We start from the raw sequence: 9,102 nt of genomic DNA, 5'->3' as shown, positions 1-9,102 counted from the left end.
GAAAGCCCACAGCCCCCGCCACCACCCCTGTCCAGCCCGGCATCCTCATTCCCTGCCTCGCCGGCACAGCGTGCCCGCTTTTGGGGGGCTCCCCCGCTGCCCTGTGCCCCCCGCTCGTGTCCCCGCAGCCCCCAGGCCGTGGGCAGGGTAGGGCAATGCCCCCGCAGCGTCGCTGGCACTGCCCTGATACTCGAGCGTGGTTTGCGTGTTTAATTGCCTGCCCCTGTAATTAGCTGCCCTGTCATTAGCGGCAGGCGGTGCCGCTGGGGTTGCCCTCGTGCTTCCCTCGCTGCCGAAACCGCAGCCGTGCCAGCTGCTTTGTGGGGACAGCCAGTGCCACCAGGGCCACCTCTGGCCCCACCTCTGCCCCCGCAGCCTCTCCCCTGCCGTGTCCTGCATGTGGAGTTATCCAGGGCTCGTGCTTTTCCTGCGTTTCCCGGAGGTGGTTGCAGACAACCTGAGGATGGAGAACACACGCTGTCCCTCCCCAGCCGGCTGCCCAGCCTGTGGCTGCCCCCTGACATCTGTCCCCTGAGCCCTGCACGGGCCTCTCTGGGTCACCCTGTGTGACCTGGGTGTTGCACAAGGCCACAGGTGCTGCCTGGCAGCGTCAGGCGTGGGACGTGCGGCACAGCACAGCCCCGAGACACCGTCCTGGATTAGAGGCTGTGAGAGGAGGGGAAGCCACAGCGTCCTGTGAACACTCATCCCGGTGGCAAACTGCCCTTAGAGCTGCCTCATCACTCCTGGAAGCGCAGCCTTGTTCCCACTGGAGCACCTTCCCCATGTACCCCGTGCCCATCACACCTGGCTGATCTGGGGCTGCTCCCAGCCTGGACCCCCACACATCTCCCACCTTCCCCCTTCAGCTGAGCATCCCCTTGGCTCCCTGCAGCCCTCTCTGGAGGGCAGGAAAGGGAGATCAAGGTGCCTATGCTGGAGGCCTGGCTAGGAGAACATGTCCTTTCCCAGGATCCTGCTCTGAGTTGGGAGCAGCCAGAGTTGGTGGTGCTGAGTGGGTGCACAGCCCAGCTCTGGGCAGACTGGGTGCCACTGCCATGTTCTGAAGCTGGCTGGGCACCTGTTCTTGTGCTCTGAGGGAGGCTGGTGCCTACCACTGCAGTCTGGAGCAGGCTGGGTGCTCAGTTTCCCACATGCACTCCAGAAGCTGTAAGGGAATGTTGTGCGCTGTTTGCACTGTGCATCCCACATGGCCTTGGTGCAGTTTTTTCCTCGCTCTTCAGTGACACCTGAGAGGCCATGGGGAGCCATAGTGGGGAGGGCTCTCTGCACATCCATCTGGACCTCTGCACCTCTGGACATTTGTCTGTGGGAGGCAGGGGCAGTGCTGCTCCAGGCTGGGAGCTTTGCTGGATAACCATCCATGCTGGATGTGCATGGATCTGCCACCTTGCTGTGATCAGCACAGAGATCCCGCCTTAGGAGGCAGCTGGAAATGAGCTCGGAGAGTGTGTGTGTGGGGGGGTTTCTTCTTCATGTAAGAGCCAAGGCTGTATCTATTCAACCCTCAATTAATTCCTCAAGGGGCATCCACAGAGCAGCACATCCCTGGTTTCTTTTGTCTCCAATGGGATCCTTCAAACACAATTTTAAAATTGTTCCTCAGTCTCTGTTTCCCAGGCTGGGCACTTGAGTTAACAAAACACTCTTTGCCTCTCCCTACACCCAGTGTCAGCCCTGTCCCATCCGACCTTGAGCAGCATCTCCAGGACCAGGGATGATGCCACCAGCTCCATCCCCTTTACCAGCCGGCTCCGGGGGCTTTGCCTCTGGTGACAAAGCCCCAGCGCTGCTGGGGGCTGGCTGTGTTTCCCAGGGGTCCCGGTGTTCCTGCCTGGTTAACAGCGGTTTTAAGTCAATGTTTGCTTTGAGGTCACCCCCATTGTGTGGCGGGGCTGTTCCCAGGCGGCTGCCGCCGAGCGGGCGCTGCCGGCGGCACAAAGGAGCAGTCACTCAGCATTAGCGGCTGCACAAAGGGGCCGGGGCTGTGTTTCCCCAGCAAATCCCCCTCGCTGAAAGGCCAGGGAGAGACGCAGATCTGAGCACAAGGGGGTCTCTCACAGGGGTGGAGGAACCCGGCGTGGGTGGGAGCCGGGGGTGTCCCCTGGTCCTGGTGTGGGGCTGCCAGAGGGGATTTCACGCTGGGGTGGATGGGCTTTGCCCCGGTGCAGGGAGAGCCGTGGGGGAGACACAGGGAGTACAGGGTGGGTGTGGGGTCCTGGAGGATCAGTTTTGGGCTGGGAATTACTGACCCTGTTGCCGGTAGACCTGGGCATCATCGCCTCAGAGGGACGCTGGTGAAGGCTCAAGAGGGAGAAACAACCACTGGGACTGGTGTTTGGAAAAGGGCAGGGATTTTCTCACTGCTCCCTGCCTTGGAAGGGTGTCTGGGGCCAGCAGCTCTTAGCATCTCCAGGAGCATCCAGGCTGGGGATTTGGAGCTGGGAGCAACCCAGTCTGAGAGGGGGACATGTGCCTAACTCCAGCAGCTCTAATCCTGGCTGGCTGTGCACCTTCACCAGCTGCGGGGCTGGGGCAGAGCTGGATCCTGCCAGACCCTCCCAGCTGCCCAGAGAAGGACTTGCTCATTGGCGAGGAAAAGTGGTGCCTGAGCTGCTCCAGCCATGGGGAGGAGACCTGGAAAGGCTCTGAGGCTGAGAGAAGCCCTCAGAATGTGGGGAAAAGGGGGCTTTGGGTGAGGGAGAAGCTGGGATGTGGTGGGGCACAGCCTGGGGAGCTGGGCACTGCTCTGTGCCAGGCAGCAGCATCCGTGTCTGCTCGTGGCTCTGCAACTGTGAGTGTTGTTCCCAGGGATGTGACCTGAGAACTGTCAACTCATTACACCCCAGGAGCTCAGTGGGGCTTGAACAGGCCCAGCCTGGCTGCTCCTGGGCTCGGGAGAAGGGACCACAGATCCAGGGGTTTTCTGACCACTGGACAAAGCCCACCCAGAGCTCCATGCCACGAGTCTGCTGGTCTCAGCACTGGCAGCTGCTGGGGAATATCAGCTTCCCAGACTGGTGTTTGCTTCCAAAGAAACCCGACCTCAGCTCCCTCTCTCTGCTGCCTCCTTCCCCACTGGCTGAGAGCAGCACTGAGGGCAGGACCTGCCCCCTGCACCTCCCACCCACCCGCAGTGCCCCTCCCTGTGTCACCCTGACAACACGGGCAGCACTGTGTGACCCAGGGGGTCCAACCTGGGCTGTTTGGAGCCCAGGAGAGGTGGCTCCCATGGGGCTCTGAGTGTCCCCCAGCAGGGAGCAGGGAGGGATGGGGCTGGAGGAGATGTCAGGAGGGATGGATTTGGGAAGGATGTAGGGCTGGGAGGCACGTGGGAGATGTGCAGGGAAGGATGGGGCTGGGAGAGCTTTGGGGGAGATGGGGCTGGGAGGGACATGGAGAAGGATGGGACTGGAAAGGGTAAGGAAGAGATGGGGCAGGGAGAGAGGGATGTGTGTTTTCCAGCCAACCCCAACTGGAAGAGAGGGCTGGGGTTACCCTTCCCTTGGTTTGACTACAAGGAGGCAAAATGCAGTGCAGACCCCACAGGACAGCCCTCCTGCCTTCTGCCACGGGGCCTGGGCTGATGCACTTTGTGCTGAGCATCCTCCTCTCCATAACCTACTTATACTCCTGGTTGGCACCCTCAGAGCGATCCTGGGTGGTGCTGGAGCAGCTCTGCCTGCAAACTCCACTCACAGCACTGTTCTGTGTGGTCAAAAGACCTCGGAAAGATCATTAAATGAACCCAAATTGAGTATTTAGTGCTCCTTTTATTGAGCCTTTTCTTTCTGTGCTGCTCTGTGAGATGTTACAGGGTGAGAAGCCAACCTGCACTTGTTCCTGTTAAGGGCAGATCCTGCAATCTCAGCCCTCCAGGAGCCAGGCTTGGAGGGAAAAACCCAAACTGTGGCACAGTCTGGCAACCTAAACCACAGGGAACATCCCATTTGGGCAGGGGCCCCAAATCCCCAACTCCAGTAGCCCTTTCTCCCAGCATTGCAGGCTTTCTATGCCTTCACCCGCCAGAATGAGGCTCGAGGGAGCTGCCTGGAAAAAAGGCACCTGGAGGGGGTGGTGGAAATGAGTCAGGGAATCCCCTCTGCTGCAGGGGATAGAACATTCCCAAGGGGATATGGCTCGTGGCACAGCAGGGATGGGTTACAGGGGCTGTGGTGGGCATATATGGGGTTGGGGTGGGCACCAGGATGTGGGGACAAGCAAGGGGACAACCTGCCACGATTTGGCCATGCCTGATGGAAGGGTGTTGTGGTGGGTCCCCCCTGGGTTTCAGATGTTGCTCCTCATCCTGGTCCTGTCCCCATCCCCAGGAAGGGTCTGCAGGGCTGTGGGACTGGCAGGACCCCCAGAGTGACCCCTGGGGGAGCCCAGCAGGGTCTGCACAGGCAGGGGGACCCATCCCAGCAGCTGCTGCTGCTGAATAGATCCTTCTTCTCCCTGGAGCATCTGCCCCCCAAGTCCACGGGACCGTGGATTTCCTGCTGGGAACCAGCACTCCAAGGGGCAGGGCTGGGATAGGAGGTGGTGGTAGGGGCAGCAAGGGGGGACATGGGCCAGATCTTGCCCCTGCCACATCCAAGGGGGTTCATCCAGCCCTGGTCTTCCTCATCATCCCAAGGGCTGGCATTTGGGCTGACCACCTCAGGGTGGTGACCAAACACCTTGTTTGGTGAGGGGAAAACACTTTTGGGGGGGGGGGGAATAACTGTTGAAGGAGCCCCTGGAGATGGGAGTTGCCCTCCCAGGCATGGGAAAGCCCCATCACTGTGGGGCTGTGTGGCTCTGCACCCACTGGATGGGGCAAATACCAAAGATTTGGTGTTAGAATAAAACCCCAAGGGAATCCAGTAAGATTTAAGCCCCAGCCTCATACCAGGCTCAGGGTCATTCCCAGGAGGATTTTTTGCCAGCAGGTGGGAGCTGGGACATCAGTGCAGGTTCCCTTCCCCAGCATCAGACAGGAGAACAGAGATCACAGAAAGATTTGGGGACATACCCAGCTGTTCCTTGGTGTTGGATTCATCCCAGGAAATGGCTGGATTTACATTTCTGATCGGCAGGAGGAAGAGCAGATCCCATTTATCCGAGGGGGTGGGGGGGGGGAAAGGCAGCATCCCTCAGCTGGTGGGGGGTCAGCTTCTCGCCTTGGCACTCCCAGGCGTTTTCCCGGTGCATCCTGGAATGTTTTCCTGGTGTCCAAAGCACATCCGAGAGCACCACCTCGTGGGCTCGGCGTTGAGCACCGGGAAGAAGCTGAAGGAAGATCTTTCCTCACGCGTTTTGGGTCTTCTTGGCTGAATTGGCATCCTGATGGGTGGGTCTCCATCCCGCCGCGTGCCTGAGGAGGAGGATGAACACATCCAGAAGGAAAACCCGCTGATTTTCCCGCTCTAATTCAAGCAAAGCAAGTGGAGGGAAGGTGGATGAGCTTGGGGGCACCCAAGACCCTTTCAGGAGCTTGGGTGCTCCTGAAGTTTTTACAGCTGCAGGTGTTTTGGTTTTTTTTTTTTTTTTTTTTTTTTTTTTTTTTTTTTTTTTTTTTTTTTTTTTTTTTTTTTTTTTTTTTTTTTTTTTTTTTTTTTTGGTTTTTTTTTTTTGTTTGTTTGTTTGTTTTTTTTCCCATCTGTGTGAGTTTGACAGCATGGAACTGGATATAACTCACACATGGCTCTTGGACCTTCCACCAGCCCTGGGAAAGGAATGTTTCTTCACTGAGCTTCTTCCCCAGATGGTAATATCTCCTGGGCTGGGATCAAACATGGATTTCTTTTCCTGCCCCCCTGGGGATGTGGGATATGTCTTTTCTCCTTGGAAATGTCCCCACTTCAGTGGTTAGGATCTGGGGAAGAGCAGCATGGACTTGATATGGAAATATTGAGACCTGTAGTGATTATTTGCCCAGCACCAGGCTCACATACAGAACAATCTGCTGGCTTTAAATATAATAAATATAATAAATGCAGTGACATTGTCCCTCCTCCACACTTGGTCACTGAGAGGGGGAAGTTTGGGTGATGCTGTGGAGGACAAGGGCCGCCTCTGCAGCACCTTCCTGCCCTTGCAAAAAGCTGCAAAGCTCTGCCCAGACACTGCTGTGGCTGCAGGGAAGGGACCTGGGCCACCCCAAATCCTGCAGTGAGGGCCATGCCCTCCTCTGGGTCAGAAATGTCCTTTATTCACTGGCAGCCACCAACCACAGAGCAGAGAAAGAGTCACCTGTGGTTTCTGGAGAGGAGCTGAGCTTGGTGCCACCTTCCTGCTTGGATCAAAGCATCCTAGTGGCACCCTCCTGCTTGGATCAAAGGGTCCTGGTGCCACCTTGCTTGGATCAAAGGATCTTGGTGTCACTTCTTTTGGATTAAAGGATCCCAGAGCCCTTGGGTTGAGAGGGTTGAAAGACTGGCCATGAGCTGGACTTCTTAAAGCCTGGGGAAAAATAAAATGACAGGCAGTGTTTAGGGCCTTGCTTTGCCCCTGAGCTTGGCTTTTGGTCCTTCAAGCACCGGCAGACTCGACTTTGTCACTCAGGAACGACGCTGCCACACGTGGAAGTGGAACAGAGGCACGGAGAAAAGCCAGACCTGGGAAAGAAGGAACTCTCTGCCAGAGCTGGGGCTGTGATATGCCCAAACCCCTTTGATTTTGGCGTGGTCAGAGCAGCAGAGGGAGGCAGACTCGTTTTTCCAGTGCCTATGTATAGAGCCATGAGCTCATAGTTCCACAGGCAGAGAGCATTCAAAGCATGGGAAACAGGAATCTCCACCCCACCTCGGTGCCAGCAGGGAGCAAAGGGAGAACGGGGAGATGCTTGGCTGCCCCAAATCTGCCCTCACTGGCCCACATCGTTGTTCAGCACTGGAGATCTTGGGTGGCTGCACCTCCAGCAGCTTCCAGGAGGGACCAGAGGAAGGGGATGGCCATTCCAGAGGGGACAGTGCAGCCCCAGCCCCGGCACAGTCTGTCTGAAGGAAGGGTTTCAGCCTCAATTTCTGCTCCTCTCAAAAAATCTGGGAGAACAAGTGAAGTGGCTTGGTCCCTCAGCCTCAGAGAGGTGTGGAAGGTGCTGATGTGCTCAGGGTCTCCTTTCCAGCGAGGTTTCATGGCTTGAGAGGTCACCCCTGGGGGCACCAGGGTGGCCTGGTGGGGCTGCACCCATCCTTCTCCTTCCAGAAACCAGCCCTGTGTTGTAACCACTGCAACTGCTGCGCCCTCGAGAGGCTGATACTGCTGCCCACACCTGAGCCTGGCCCTGCCACGGCATCCGGCACGTGGAACCACCCCTGCTGCCCACAGGGGCACCACAAGGCCTGCCTGGTTGGGGTTTGGGTCCCCACAGACCCTGCAGGACCCTGGGTACCTTCTGGAAGCTGAGGGAGCACAGGGCTGGGATTGCTGGTGCAGAGCAGCTCTGCCCCGAGGCAAAACCTTCCTGTATCACAGAGCCACAGAGGGGTTTGGGATGGAAGGGACCTCAAAGATCAACTCATTCCCACCCCTTGCCATGGGCAGGGACACCTTCCACCAGCCCAGGTTGCTCCAAGCCCCGTCCAACCTGGCCTTGGACACTTCCAGGGATCCAGGGGCAGCCACAGCTTCTCTGGGCAACCTGTGCCAGGGCCTGCCCACCCTCACAGGGAATAGTTTCTTCCTAACATCTAATTCAGTCACTCCAAGCTCTCTCCATCTTTCCTGGAGCTCCTTCAAGTCCTGGAAGGCCACAATCAGGTCTCCCCAGAGCCTTCTCTTCTCCAGGCTGAACAATCCCAGCTCTCTCCCCTTTCCTCCCAGCAGAGCTGCTCCATCCTCTGATCCTCTTGGTGCCTCCTCTGGACTCTCTGCAGCAGCTCCATGTCCTTGCTGTGCTGTTCCCAGGGCTGGGGCAGCTCTGCAGGGGAGTCTCACATGTCTGGGTTTCTCCTGAAGGCATTTCCTGATGAAGACCCCAAATTTCTGGGGCATTCAGGCCCCCTGGCAGTGCAAACCCGGGGTGCTGTCAGGGCATGGCCACAGTGAGGGAGCCCCGGTGGGCATCACCCTGGTGTCACCCCATGGTCTGGGGACCTCCTGTGGATGTGGCAAACAGCATCCAGGGCCCTGTGGGGCCACTCACAAGATGGAGTGTGGGATGGCCACTGTCCAGGCTGAGTGGGCACTGGGTGCCTGGGAGGAGCTGGGATCGAGGCAGGAGTGATCCAACCTGCCAGCAGTTTTTACAAGGCTGTGCAGGGAAGGTGGCTCTTGGCTCCTCGCCAGGGATGGGCAGCACCCTGGGAGCAGGAGAGGCGACAGGGAACCTTCTCTGTGTGGGTGTCCAGCCTGCACGTGGCTGGCTGGTGACTCAGGATCCACCTGCAGCTGCTGACATGGCCACGCCTGGGGGTCCTGCCTGCCCTGAACCCACAGGGGTGGGTTGGCCCACGGCTCACAGCGGCGCTGGAAGACCCCCAGGGCAATGAGGAGGGGGCTTGGGAAGAAAGAATTGTCCAGGGTGAGGGATGGGGAGGTGAGGAGAGTGTGACAGGAGCCCGGCCCTGGTGCAGGATGCTCCAGGTCACCCGTCTGTGCAGCCACAGAGGGCTTTGGGGGCCCAGCACACCCTTCAGTGCCTGTTTCCCTGGGGTTTGACCCCAGGGCTGAGTCTCCCTTGCAGGAGGGAGGGCAGGCAGGGCTGTGCTCCTGCCCCTGCCCTGCCTGACGCCACCTCCTCGCCCACTCCCTGCCCAACCAGGCCAGTGTGGGCCCTTTAAAACCCAAACAAGTTCCTCCACATTCACTCCCCGAGAGCTGTCCCTGTCCCTGCTCTGCTCGTGCACCGCCCTCCTGAGACACCCAGCCAGCCTCTGGCTGTTACAGAGGTGCCCTGGTGCCCCACACCCGGGTGTTTTCAGGTGCCCTGGTGCCCTCCTGGGCCGTGCTGGGGCACAGCCAGCCCTGGTCAGGGGCCAGCAGTGCATGGAGGGGCCCCTGTCCTGGGGCCCTACAGCAGGTAAGAGGGTGCTGGGGCCTGAAGGAGCAGGAGATGGGGTTGGGATTTCTTTCTGCAGCACTCTGGGGTAGCAT

This window comes from Empidonax traillii, unplaced genomic scaffold (assembly GCF_003031625.1).
Source record: "Empidonax traillii isolate 1590-97213 ecotype Southwest subspecies unplaced genomic scaffold, ASM303162v1 scaffold518:size600044, whole genome shotgun sequence".
Classification (NCBI taxonomy): Eukaryota; Metazoa; Chordata; class Aves; order Passeriformes; family Tyrannidae; genus Empidonax; species Empidonax traillii.
The sequence above is the reverse complement of the archived record's forward strand: the minus strand, read 5'-3'. Positions refer to the sequence as shown.